This window comes from Saimiri boliviensis, chromosome 17, assembly GCF_048565385.1.
Source record: "Saimiri boliviensis isolate mSaiBol1 chromosome 17, mSaiBol1.pri, whole genome shotgun sequence".
Taxonomy (NCBI): Eukaryota; Metazoa; Chordata; class Mammalia; order Primates; family Cebidae; genus Saimiri; species Saimiri boliviensis.
In genome coordinates this window covers 7,287,906-7,301,604 of record NC_133465.1, presented here as the reverse complement: position 1 = coordinate 7,301,604, position 13,699 = coordinate 7,287,906, and positions in this window count along the sequence as shown.

The window sequence follows — 13,699 nt, the reverse complement described above, 5'->3', positions numbered from 1 at the left end:
TGGCAGTGAGAGCTTCCATATCTAAACCTAAAGAAACTACTAATCACTCCCTAAAATGTTGCTCTATTTTGAATTCTCACTGCAGCCCTTATTAACTCGTTAGGTTTTTATGAAATCATTTGTTTGTTACCTGGCCAACATGGTGAAACCCTGTCTCTACTAAAAATACAAAAATTAGCCAGGCATGGTGGCAGGCGCCTGTCCCAACTAGAAATTAGGCTCAACGTGTGCTTAGATATTATCTGCCCTGTGTGTCTCTGTATCTCAATAAAGAATGAGTGAAAAACCAGAGATTCCTTTTGACAAAAATTATGTGTGAAGGGACAGCTGTCTGCATTCCCGAGGCTCCTTATCTTAGGCTCTAGGTGTCCTAAATCATTAAAAATCCCAGCCTAGGCTAGGGGCGGTGGCTCATACCTGTAGTCCCAGCACTTTGGGAGGCCGAGATGGGTAGACCACTTGAGGTCAAGAGTTTGAGACCAGCCTGGCCAACATGGTAAAACCTGTCTCCTCTAAAAATACAAAAATTAGCCAGGCATGGTGGCAGGCGCCTATATTCCCAGCTACTTGGGAAGCTGAGGCTTGAGAATTGCTTGAACCCAGGAGGTGGAGTTTGCAGTGAGCCGAGATCATGCCACTGCAGACAAGCCTGGGCAACAAGAACGAAACTCCATCTAAAAAAAAATTAATAAGGAAGAAAAGAATCCCAGCCACCAGGCTTTACCTACCTCTGCTCTTACCCTTGGCTTTCAGCCAATCAGGAACCAGTTCTCAGGACACCCTCGTTCCCAGTTTCCCTTCCCCAAGTGTCCCCGGTCCCTGATTTAATAGGCCTGGGTCTCCCTGTCTTAGGGCTGTCGTGAAGGAGCCAAGGGAAAGGCTGAATGTCGCGTAAACATGAATAGACGAGCAGCCCTGGAGATGATAAAAGTGGCTGTTTCAGGGGCCGGAGGAGAGGGGAGAGGAAAGAGGGACACACCAGAAAGAGCGCAGACCCCCAGAGGGACACCCGCTCTACTCCTCTCCCTTTCCTTCCCTGAGCCCTGGTCCTCCATGCAAGATGGGGTTAAAAAAATCTGTTCCACATCTTTCCCAAGACAATCTGTGGGCAGAGATCTTAGGAGACGTAGAGGTAGAGAAAAGGGCGTGTATTAGTGGGAGAGGGACTCAGGAGAAGGGGGTCTCCCACAGACAGGGGACATGTTCAGGTGCTTGCCCTGGAGGGGCAACAGAAGGACTTTTCTGATGCGTGGGATGAGCCGGATTTAGCGGGGTGGACTGGGCAGACTGGATGAATCAGGTCAGGTCCACCCGGGAGCGCTCACAGGACTGGCCCAGCGCTCAGCTCCTGCATACTCTCTTTGTTCAGGGCAGCCAGCTCCACTTCAGCAGAGTCCAGGGTGCAAAATGCTCCCCCTCTTATACGGTTCCCAGGCTACTTGGGATGCAGAGAAGAGGGGTCTCGAGATCCCGGAACCTTGAACCCCTACCCTTCGGTGCTCTGTAACTGCTTCCTCCTTGGAGACCTGGGTTCCAGCTTCCACCATGTATCACTCGAGTGGCCTTGATGCCTGGGGTCTGTGATTTCCCCTCCATGTTCTTTCTCTCCTACCCCTCCCACCATCCTCGTTCCTCTATCCTGTAGTTAGAGAAAGCTGAGCCAGGAGAACTAGGGTGCAGACCTTTAGTATTCTATTTTTTTTGGAGTTGGAGTTCTGCTTTTGTTACCCAGGCTGGAGTGCAATGGCGTGATCTCGGCTCACCACAACCTCCACCTCCCGGGTTCAAGTGATTCTCCTGCCTCAGTCTCCTGAGTGACTGGGATTACAGGCATGTGCCACCAAGCCTGGCTAATTTTGTATTTTTTAAGTAGAGACGGGGTTTCTCCATGTTAGTCGGGCTGGTCTTGAACTCCCGACCTCAGGTGATCCACACGCCTTGGCCTCCCAAAGTGCTGGGATTACAGGCATGAGCCACTGTGCCTGGCCAGGATGCAGACTTTTTTTTTTTCCATTTTTTTAAATTGCATTTTATGTTTTGGGGTACATGTGAAGAACATGCAAGATTGTTGCATAGGTACACACATGGCAGTGTGGTTTAGACTTTTTAGGGCACTCCTGCTGGGGAGGGAAACGGTGAGCTAGAGTCCTGAGGGAGATCTGGTTCCCAGTGGGGGCTTTGAAACAGGGATAACAAAGGGCCCGGACCCAGGGTACAGTGTTCTCTGTACGCTCAGACGCACAGGAATCCAGGGATCCTCATGCCCTCTGGGCTTGCTCTCAGATGGGCCTCGGCTTTGCTGTTTCTTCCTCAGTGTTTCATTTTGGGATTCCAGGGCTCAAGAGAACTAGCCTGGGACCATCAGCATGGATGCACAGTCTTGGGGAGTCGGGGGACAGGAAAAAGCCCCCCCACGGGCCAAGCCTGCCTGTGCCCTTGTGTTTGCTCTTGCGCGCTGCTCCACACAGGTCTTGAACACAGCATCCCCTCAATGAAAATGTGAAATGAAAACCGAATCAAATGACAGTCTGTCTTTGGTTGGGAAGGTGGAAGAAGCAGGGGCCATTTCCAGTCCTTTCATAGGAGGGTGTGACCTCCCTTATGGCAAGGTAGAGATTCTGTTGGCTGGAGAATATCCACAGATTCAGAGCAGAAGAAAAGGTCCATTAAGACAAGTGAGAAAAGGCGTTTGTTTGTTTTTTTTTTTTTTTTTGGAGACAGAGTCTTGCTCTGTCACCCAGGCTGGAATGCAGTGGCATGATCTCGGATCACTGCAGCCTCCGCCTCCCGGGTTCAAGCGATTCTTTTGCCTCTGTTCCCTGAGTAGCTGGGATTACAGGTACCCACCATTATGCCCAACTGGTTTTTGTATTTTCATAGAAACAGGGTTGCACCATGTTGGCCAGGCTGGTCTGGAACTCCTGACCTCAGGCGATCCACCCACCTTGGCTTCCCAAAGTGCTGGGATTATAGGAATAAGCCACCACGCCCGGCCAGAAAGCCTTTCTTAGTGACAGCTGATGGGATGGGATTTGAGCTGGCAGGAAGTAAAGTGGCAGATACTCCCTTGGGCGGCTGCATCAGCAAGATTGGAGTCAGGGAGTTGGACTAGGTGCGACAGGCAGGAGGGAGCCAACTCTCCCTTCCTCTTCCTGTCCCCATGTGTCCTCTTTCCCCTGAGCAGATACCTGTCATCCTTTCTATCATTTAATATTGTATCACAAGCATTTGCCATGTTAATGTGTTTTCTTAGTAAACTTTTTATTTTGGAAGAATTTTAGATTGTTCTAGAGAATGAATGAAGACGGAACAGGGAGTTCTTGTATTCTGCCCCCCCAGTTTGCTTCTCCTGCTGCTCTCATCTCACGTGACCGGTCAGTTGTCTTAACAAAGAACCCACTCTTGGCATGTTACTATTTTTATTTTTGAGACAGGGTCTCACTCTGTTGCCCAGGCTGGAGTGCAATGGCACAATTTTGGCTCACTGCAGCCTCCACCTCCAAGGCTCAAGTGATTCTCCCACTTCAGCCTCCCAAGTAGCTAGGACTGCAGGCATGCACCACACCTGGCTGATTTTTTTTTTTTTTTTTTGAGATGGAGTCTCAGTCTATTTTCCAGGCTGGAATGCAGTGGCATGATCTCAGCTCACTGCAGCCTGCACATCCCGGGCTCAAGTGATTCTCTTGCCTCAGCCTACCAAGTAGCTGGGACTACAGGTATGTGCCACCATGCCTGGCTAATTTTTGTATTTTCAGTAGAGACAGCGGTTTCACCATGTTGACCAGGCTGGTCTCAAACTCCTGACCTTAGGTGATCCACTCGCCTCAGGCTCCCAAAGTGCTAGGATTACAGGTATGAGCCACTGTGCCCGGCCTATATGGTATGCTATCATTAAGTGAACTCTAGAATTTATTTGGATTTTGCCAGATTTTCCAAAAATATATATTTTTAAATTTCAGGATCCAGGCCAGGACACCACATTGCGTTTAGCTGCCATGTCGTCTCCTTAGTCTCTGTGATAATCTCTCAGTTGTTCCTTGTTTTTCATGACCTTGACAGCTTTTGGGAGTACTGATCAGGCATTTTAAAGAGCGTCCTTCAAATAGGGTTTATCTCGTATTCTTCTCATGATTAGCGTGGGGTAATGCATGGCTGGAAAGAATACCGCAAAGGCAACACGCCGGTCTCATCACATCACAGGAGGTGGCACAGGATATCCAGGTGGCATCACTGGCAATGTGGGCCTGGGTCACTTGTTTAAGGTGGTACTGGCCAGATTTCTCTATTGCAGAGTTACTGTTCATCCCTCTGCCTACTCTGTTTTTGGAAATGAGTCACTAAGGACAGTCCACACTCCACAGGGGTGGTGGACAACTGAGCTCTTCTTCCTGGAGAAGGCAGTATCATACATTATTTGGAAATCTGTAAGGAACTTCTGTTTCTTTTTCCCATTTAATTATTATTTTTGAGACAGAGTCTCCCTCTGTTGCCAGGTTGGAGTGCAGTGGCATGATCTCAGCCCCCCACCCTGCCCCGGGTTCAAGTGATTCTCCTGCTTCAGCTTCCCAGGTAGCTGGTACTACAGGCACATGCCACACCACCCGGCTAATTTTTGTATTTTTAGTAGAGACGGGGTTTCACCGCGTTTGCCAGGATGGTCTTGATCTCTTGACCTCATGATCTGCCCGCCTCCGCCTCCCAAAGTGCTGGGATTACAGGTGTGAGTCACCGTGCCAGGCCCTCCCCATTTAATTATTTATGGAATGTGGCTTTATGGAATGTAGCTTTATATTTCAGATTATAATCCAATACTACAATATTTATTTTTTTGCCCAAATGGTTCTAGCTTTGGCCATTGGTAACTTTCAGGTTTGGCTTCTGTGTCTCTGAAACACATCCCCATCCTTTTTATTATTAATTATTATTATTTTTTAGCACTTATTTCTGGCACCATGAGATGCTCCAGGCTCATCTTGTATTTTTCCTGCCCCAGTCCTAGAGTCAGCCATTTTCTCAAAGAGCCCTATTTGTTTGGCGAATCGTATTTAGAAACCAAGATCTGGGTGTTGGGAGTGGCTACATGGTTTTCATAACTGTGTGTTTCAATTGTTTATTCCGTCTGGTGGATAACAATGATTAATATAGCCACTCCGAATTTTACAGTTGGTAGTAACAGCACTAAAAATCATTTTGCAAATTTCCCCTTTGATGGAATTATTTTTGGAGAGTAAATTTCTAGGAGAGGAATTAATGAGAAAAGGGTCATGAATATTTTTATGTTTCTAGATAGTTAAGGGCAAATTGTTCTCCATAATGTTGTTCTAATATATACTGTCTCCAAGAGCTTATAAATATACCAGTGTTATTTCAGTTTTTAGAATAAGTACGAAGGTATACAATGAAAAGTCATCTTTCTGTCCACATCTTTCCAGATTCCACACACCTCTTTCTTGGAGATAACAGTATTTGTTTCTTATATATCATGTAGAGTTTCTTTATGAATAAACCAGAAAAGTGAATGCATGCAAAACAGCATATTAAACACAGTTATTAATTTCGTCTTTTTTGTTTGTATCTGGAAACCTTTCTATATCGGCACAAGAGAACTTTATTTTTTTATAGCTGCAACATCTTCCATCATATGAATGTACCTTAATGTATCTACTGGGAGACATTGAAATTATTTTTCAGTTTTATACTAAAAGCAAACAGCCAGGAAATGATTAATCTTCTACACATTATTTTGCCTGTGTGTAAGTATATGAATAATGAATTTTCACAAACATTATTGCTCGACTGAAGGATATATACATTTGCAGTCTTGTTAGATAGCACCAAATTGCCCTCCTGTAGTGCATCATATCCAACTTACACACCCACTTATAACATGAGAGTTTGATTTCCCTATTATCTTATACACATGAATGTGTTATTAAGCATTGGAGTTGTCCAAACCACATAGAACAGTGAATGGCATATAGCAAGAGGATGTAAATTACTTTTATCCATTGTTATTATTGGATTTTTGCCAATCTGTTGAAAAATGGTACCATGATATTTTAAAATTTTCTTTTTCTTTCTTTCTTTCTTTTTTTTAAAGACAAGGTTTCACCATGTTGGTCAGGCTGGTCTTGAACTCCTGACCTCAGGTGATCCACCCGTCTTGGCCTCCAAAGTGCTTACAGGCATGAGCCACCACACCCAACCGAATCTGCTTTTCTCTTATGAGTGAGGCTGAATCTCTCTTCAAGTGTTTAAAAGCCATTTGTAGTTCCTTTTCTGTGATCTCTGTTTGCATGCCTTTTGCCATTTTTTTATTGGGTTAATGATCTCTTTTTATGTGTTGTTAATTGCATCTAGTGAAATGTTTATTTCAGATATTGTATTTATCATCTCTAGAAGTTCCATTTGGTTATTTTTATATTTCATAGGAGCTCTTTAAATATTTGATAAGCCTTTTGGAACATGAATGCCAAATATTTATTCCCAGTTCATCACGTGTCTTATCAATCTTTGCTTTTATGGCTTTTAGATTTTGAGTCATAGTTGGAAAGATTTTTGCGGTTTCATTTTTTACATGTAACTATTTTAATCTTTTTGAAAATATCCTGGCAGATGGTATAAGGTTTAGAATGTTTTAAATTTTTGTAAATTTAATAGCTATAAATTAGTACCTTGGTAACATTTTTCTCTGCATTTATTTGATTACTTGTGAGGTAAAATATTCTTCTCCGCATTTGTTTTCTGATATTATTTCATCTCAGGTGAATGGCCTGTACTTACTTTTGCATACATTAGTCTTTAGGATCTCAATAATTTTCTTACCAACCTTCAAGTGTTCCTTATATAATATAGACAAGGTTCGGCCGGGCGCGGTGGCTCAAGCCTGTAATCTCATCACTTCGGGAGGCCGAGGCGGGTGGATCACGAAGTCAAGAGATCGAGACCATCCTGGTCAACATGGTGAAACCCCGTCTCTACTAAAAATACAAAAAATTAGCTGGGCATGGTGGTGCGTGCCTGTAATCCCAGCTACTCAGGAGGCTGAGGCAGGAGAATTGCCTGTACCCTGGAGGCGGAGGTTGTGGTGAGCCGAGATCGCGCCATTGCACTCCAGCCTGGGTAACAAGAGTGAAACTCCGTCTCAAAAAAAAAATAATAATATAGACAAGGTTCATATATTTATTGCACATGTTCTTCCAAGTCTATTTTTGTCTTTTTATATTTATTATGTCTCAAAAAGTTTTAGCTTTTATACATTAAATATTTACCTTTTTCATCTTTATGCTCCATTTTGGGTAATTCCTATTGCTATGTCATCAAATTCAATGATCTTAAACAATATTTTGTCTGCTGTTAATTGCATCTAGTGAAATGTTTATTTCAGATGTTGTATTATCTCTACAAGTTCTATTTGATTATTTTTTTTCATTTCTCTCTTTCCTATCTACATATTTTACTTTAAATCTTTGAGCATATTGATAATAGTTGTCTTACAGGCCTTGTCTGACAATCCCATCATCTTTGTCCTATCTGGTTGGTTTCTATGGAACACATTTGGTTCAGGTTATGAATCACACTTTCTCGCTTCTTTGCACAGCTAATAGTTTTTGATTAGATGCCAGATATTGTAAATTTTATGTTGTTGCTTGACTTCGTTGTATTTCTTTGAAGAGTGGTGGGCTTTGTTCTGTTAGGTAATCGATTGACTTGCAGATCCCCTTATCTTTTTGAGGTTTGTTTTTAAAGCATTTTAAAGGATACATTTAGAGTGGCTAGGTTAGCCCCCCGCTAAGGGTGACCCTTCTGAGTCTTTACTGAATGCCACATGTGTTGAATGAGGTCTCTTCACTCTGACTGGTGGGAACTTGAAGAATTTCTAGCCCTGTGTGAGCTCAAAATTTTTTGACCTCCGGATTTCCAAGTAATTGTTCTCTGGCGGTTGTTTGCTTAGCCTCATCGAATTTCACCGTTTGTGACATTGGTATTCGGCGGAACATTCAGGAGACCTCCATGCAGATTTCTGGAGCTCTTTCTCCTTGCAGCTTCCTCCTCTCGGGTATTTTGGCCCTAAACCCTGCCTTACCCTCTCTGCGCTCTGATCTCTGTTTTCTCAATTCAGTGGAGTTCTGTCTGAGAGTCTTCTGGTTCTGTAGTCCAGGAATTGTCCCTAGGCAGAACGCCTGTGCCACAGAGGATTCATCTTATTTATTTCCTTTCACAGTCCAGCACTATCTGTTTTCTCTTTGAAAACAGTTGTTTCACATATTTTCCCAACTTTTTTTTTTCTCTTTGTTTTTTAATGGCAGAAAGGCAAGTTCTATAGTAGCTACTGAATATTCAGCTTTTTATATGTTATTTTCTTTGTAATTTTTTTCTATTACACACATCTGAGAAAATTTTTATCTTGCTCTCAGAAATGTGACAACCCAGGAAAGGAGAGGATTTGGTAGTGAGAATGGAGAAGGAGTGATTTTAAGAGAAATTGAACAGAACAAGTAGGAGGATCTGGTAATTGTGTATGGGGTGAGGGTGTGTGCGCACGTGTGTGTGTGTGTTTGTGTGTGTGTGTGTGTGTGTGTGTATTTAAATTATGAGAAGCAAAGGGAGGGGGCAAAAGTTATAATAAAAATGTGGGTTACACTGAAGATAAAGCTTTCAGCCAAATGGAAAGATGTGCTGTTCTTGAGGTAAGATCGTTTTCATTTCATCCTTTTTTACAATTTGAGAAGAAGGTGGTGCATATCCAAAAGAAGACATGATGATATTAAAGAACTAACTATATAAACACATGAGACATTGTATACAAAGTACTGAACTGGGAATTGGAAATTCTAGATTCCAGTTCCTGTTCTACCATTGGCAAACTCTGCCGCCTGCAGCTGATCTGAGCCTTAGCTTCTTTGTTCGATGGGAAAAATATCTGTCATAGGTACCTCCCAGGAGAAGCTCAAATAAAATAATGCAGGTGAGAGTGCATTCTAACATTATAAACCACGTTGTATCATACAGAGGGAAGATATCACTGTATGTTTGTTCTATTTTGCTGAGTAAATGTCAAGATGCAGAGGCTCAGAGCAAAACTTCAGTCAAAGCCAGACAGTTGTGATCTTGGGGGTCTTCCTAAACAGGGTGCCATTCAAGGCAGAAACAATAACTGGAGGGAAAGTAACAGGTATGGGAACACCACGAACAAAACATTAGAGGCAGAAACAAGCTCTCTTTTTATGTTGGCCCCTGGGAGTTTACTCTTCTCCCCAGAAAGAGAAACTGACCAACATTTGGAGGAAATTATGGCAGAGAGTTTAAAGCCTGCAGTGGGAAGATTAGGGATGTGCTGAGGAAGAGATGGGTCGCTGGCTGAGAAGTAGCTAAGAGGGATGGCTGGAGAGAGATGTGGGAGAGCAAAGTGACTTGTCATCCCTGCTTTTTTTTTTTTTTTTTTGTAATGTAGTTTCGCCCTTGTTACCCAGGCTGGAGTGCAATGGCGCGATCTCGGCTCACCGCAACCTCTGCCTCCTGGGTTCAGGCAATTCTCCTGCCTCAGCCTCCTGAGTAGCTGGGATTACAGGCACGTGCCACCATGCCCAGCTAATTTTTTGTATTTTTGGTAGAGACGGGGTTTCACCATGTTGACCGGGATGGTCTCGATCTCTTGACCTCGTGATCCACCCACCTCGGCCTCCCAAAGTGCTGGGATTACAGGCGTGAGCCACCACGCCCGGCTGTCATCACTGCTTTTTGGCTGGAGTGGCAGTGGGGATAATTATTAAAATACTGCCTACTAATTGTAAAATTTCATGGACAGTAAAAGGGAGTATCCTCAGCTCCTTTTCACCACCATTTTTTGTTTTGTTTTTAAACCACTCCTCACAATCTGGTGTATTTTTTTACATATTTTCTTCCTGTGCATACAAACCATAAGAATACAAACTTACAGTATACCAGACAACACCAACCCACTAAGCCTTGAACCTCTCTCTGCCACTGGCTGCTCTGTCCCTGTGCTGGTTCTCCTCCTAACCTCCAGATTGGCTCTCTCCCTTCCCCCTCAGTCCTGCTCTTCCCTCCACATTCTTTGCTCTGGCAGGTCTCCTCTTCCATGCAGATGGCTCCTTGATCTCCTCTTCCATATCCGACTTCTCTCAAAAGTGCTCGGACGGGCGTGGTGGCTCACACCTGTAAGCCCGGTACTTTGGGAGAATGAGATGGGCAGATCACCTGAGGTCAGGAGTTTGACACCAGCCTGACCAACATGGAGAAACCCCGCCTCTACTAAAAATACAAAATTAGCCAGGCATGGTGGCATATACCTATAACCCCAGCTACTCGGGAGTCTGAAGCAGGAGAATTGCTTGAACCCGGGAGGCGGAGGTTGCAGTGAGCCGAGACTGTGTCATTGCACTCTAGCCTGGGCAACAAGAGCAAAACTCCATCTCAAAAAGAAAAGTTCCAAGTCTGTATTTGCTACTACTTGCTGGACATCTCTTCCTTTATCTCATACCTACCACTGCTCATATAGATTTGCTGATGACTAAAGTCAGTCATTTGTCAGTTCCCTTCTTTAAAGCGCTCCATTTTTTATCACTGGCATTTATGTATACCCAAAGTCATGTGCTCAAAACAGTGGCCTTATCCTTGACTTTTCTCATTACCATCCAGCTCTAATTAGTTCTTCTGTAATATCTTTTCTCTTGCATCCTGTCTTTTCACCCTATTTTTACCACCTAGATCATGATTGACATCTTGCCATGAATCTGTTCCCACTCAAACCCATCTCCATATAGCTGCCACACGAACTCTTTATAAAATGCTATTTACATGTGAATCCTCTCTTCCTCCTGACACAGAATTCCTCACCTTCTTGTTTACCTGCCAGTGTCCCAATTTATAAATCTGATAATTATACTTCCCGCCATCTAGCACCAAACTGTCTTCCCGGACTCACCTCCATGCTTTTCCACACCCGTTTTCCACTCCAGCCCAAAGCGTTCAGTTACTGACCTCTTAAAACACTTTGTACTTGCTGATGCCTGGGTCTTTCCTTGAGCCACCAACTCAACCTGAAATTTTGATCTCATTTTTTTTGAACTTGTTCAAGAACTTTTTTTCCCAGCTGAAATCCCAGTCAAGTCCTGTCTCTTTCAGGAAGCATTTTATTTTAGCTGGGCGTGGTGGTTTATACGTGTAATCCCAGCACTTTGGGAGTCTGAGATGGGAGGATTGCTTGAGCCCAGGAGTTGAGACAAGCCTGGGCAGCATAGTGGGACCCCGTCTCCACAAAAAAGATTAAAAAGAAGAAGTAGTAGGAGCATTTTTTGACCACCCCCTCAGTCCGTGGAATTGACCCTTCCAAAAGCTGAGGCCAATGCTTATTGATAGACTGGATTGGTATTTACATATTATTTCTTTGGCCTCCCTGACTTTCCCCTGTGCCGAGACTATACCTTATTTCTCTATTTACTTTCAGTGCCTGGCATGGGATCTGGACATCATAGATGTTCAATAACTTTTTGAAAAAATTATATATTAGAGACAGGGTCTCTGTCACCTAGGGTGGAGTGCAGTGGCACGATCATAGCCCACCACAGCCTTGAATTCCTTGACTCAAGCGATCTTCCAGCCTCAGTCTCTCAGTAGCTAGGACTACAGGTGCAGGCCACCACACCTGGCTAACATTTTTTTTTTTTTCACTTTTTGTTGAGGTGGAGTCTGGCTATGTTGCCCAAGGTGGTCTTGAACTCCTGGCTTCCAGCAGTCCTCTTGCTTTGTCCTCCCAAAGTGCTAGGATTATAGACGTGAGCCATCATACCTAGTCTCAACAGGTTTTATGTGCAATGATTATGCTTATGCATAGGTTGAAGGTTTGGAGGCCAGAAGATGAAGTATGCGGAATACACAAGCAAGATGTTACAGGAATGGGTGAGGGATAAAATTGTGTTGGGGACAAAGAGTTAAAGGAGAGGCAAAATTGGGTTTGGGGATTAAGACTGCAGAAGAGGAATAAGAGTATGAGGCTGTGTGAAGATCACTGTCCTACATGTCATTGGGAGTGCTCGAGGAACCATCTGGATGTGGTCATGAGGTTGTTGAGTGAGGACCAGATGGGCCTCAGGCTAGGGAAAGTTAGGTAGAGTTGGCCTCCTCAGATCTACCAAGGCAGACAACTCAATGAATTAGTTACTTAATTGGACTCTTGCAGAGGCTCAAATAAGCTCCTTATTTTGCATGTTTACTGGCTTCATTCAGGAAAGTGTTTATTGAGCATATACTATGCACCAGACATCGTGAACAGAGATTTTTTTCTCCCCTCAAGGAGTTCTTAGTCTAGTGGGGGAAACAAAGACATAAAAAAATAAATGCAACAATTTGTTACAATAATGGAGAAAGAATCCCGTGGGGTATTACGGGGCACAAAGCAGGGAGGGATGGGTTCAGCTTGAGGAGATAGAAAAGGCTTCTCAGGGAGGCAACTTGAGCCGAGTGTCTAAATCTGAGTAGATATCTACCAGGTTGATGGGAATAAAGGGCAGTTGGGGAGAGGGTGGGCATTGCGGGCAAACAGACAGCAAGAGTTGCAGGGAGCTGATGAAATGTCAGGGAAATTGATGAATTTGGGGTCAGGAAGAGATAAGTGACGTGGTTGCACCAAAGACAGGAGACCCATGAGGAAGGCTTCTTTGGTGTGCTGGGGAGAGATAATAAAGGCCTGCGACAAGAGGGGAAGCAGGAATGGAGATGGGCGGGGTGAAAGATGCTAAGGAAGTGGAATGGTCAGGACTCCATTGCTCGGTGATGACAGGAAGAGCAAGAGAAAGAGCAGACAGAGAGGGCAGAAGAGAAAGAAAAAAGGAGATTGATCATCGTTACGCCCTGGTTCTTGGCTGGGGCAACTAGGTATATGATGTGTGTGCGTGTGTGTGTGCGTGCATTTGTGTGTGTGTGTGTGCTGAGATGTGGGACACATAAGGTCTAGAAGAGTTGCTTTTGAGAATCATGGCCCACTTGGCTTTCCACTCCTTTACATATACGAAAGCTCTGATGTCTGAGAAAGGTCAAAGGCATCCTTGGTAGAGAACTATAAGTCAGTATAATCCAACTTAAAATAACTTACTGAATATTCGCTATGTGCTATGTGCCAGACTCAGCGTGGCCCACGCTAATCTCCAAGGGGGCAGGGACTCGGACTCATTCACATTCACACTCCGGTGCCTCATACAGTGGCTGATACACAGTGGACATTTAATATTTGTTGAATGGATGACAAGACATGAGTGAACATAATGGGAATGGGTAATGGCAATATAGTAGTGAGGATCTTCTGATCCCTCCTTTTGGGAGCAAGCTGTCTGGTCGGGGAGACGCATACATAGACAACCAGTGTCCAAAGAGCATATGAAATAGTTGGATAGAGGCTGGATGTGAGGGCAATGGGGATTGAAGGGAAAGGAGTGACTGAGTCCTTGTGCTGGATTTTTAAGGATATGTACAAGTTTTCTAGGCAAAGAGGAAGGGACTCGGGAGGAAGAAGGAATAGACTGTGTCAAGGTAGAGGGGTGAAGATGTGTGGCATAGTTCTCAGGATAACAAAATGTTTAATGCATCTGAATTCCACATGGCAATCATAATGCCTGCCTTCCCCTTGTAAGGAAATCTGCCCCATTCACAGTGAGATGCGTACTTGGCTAGGACCACTGCT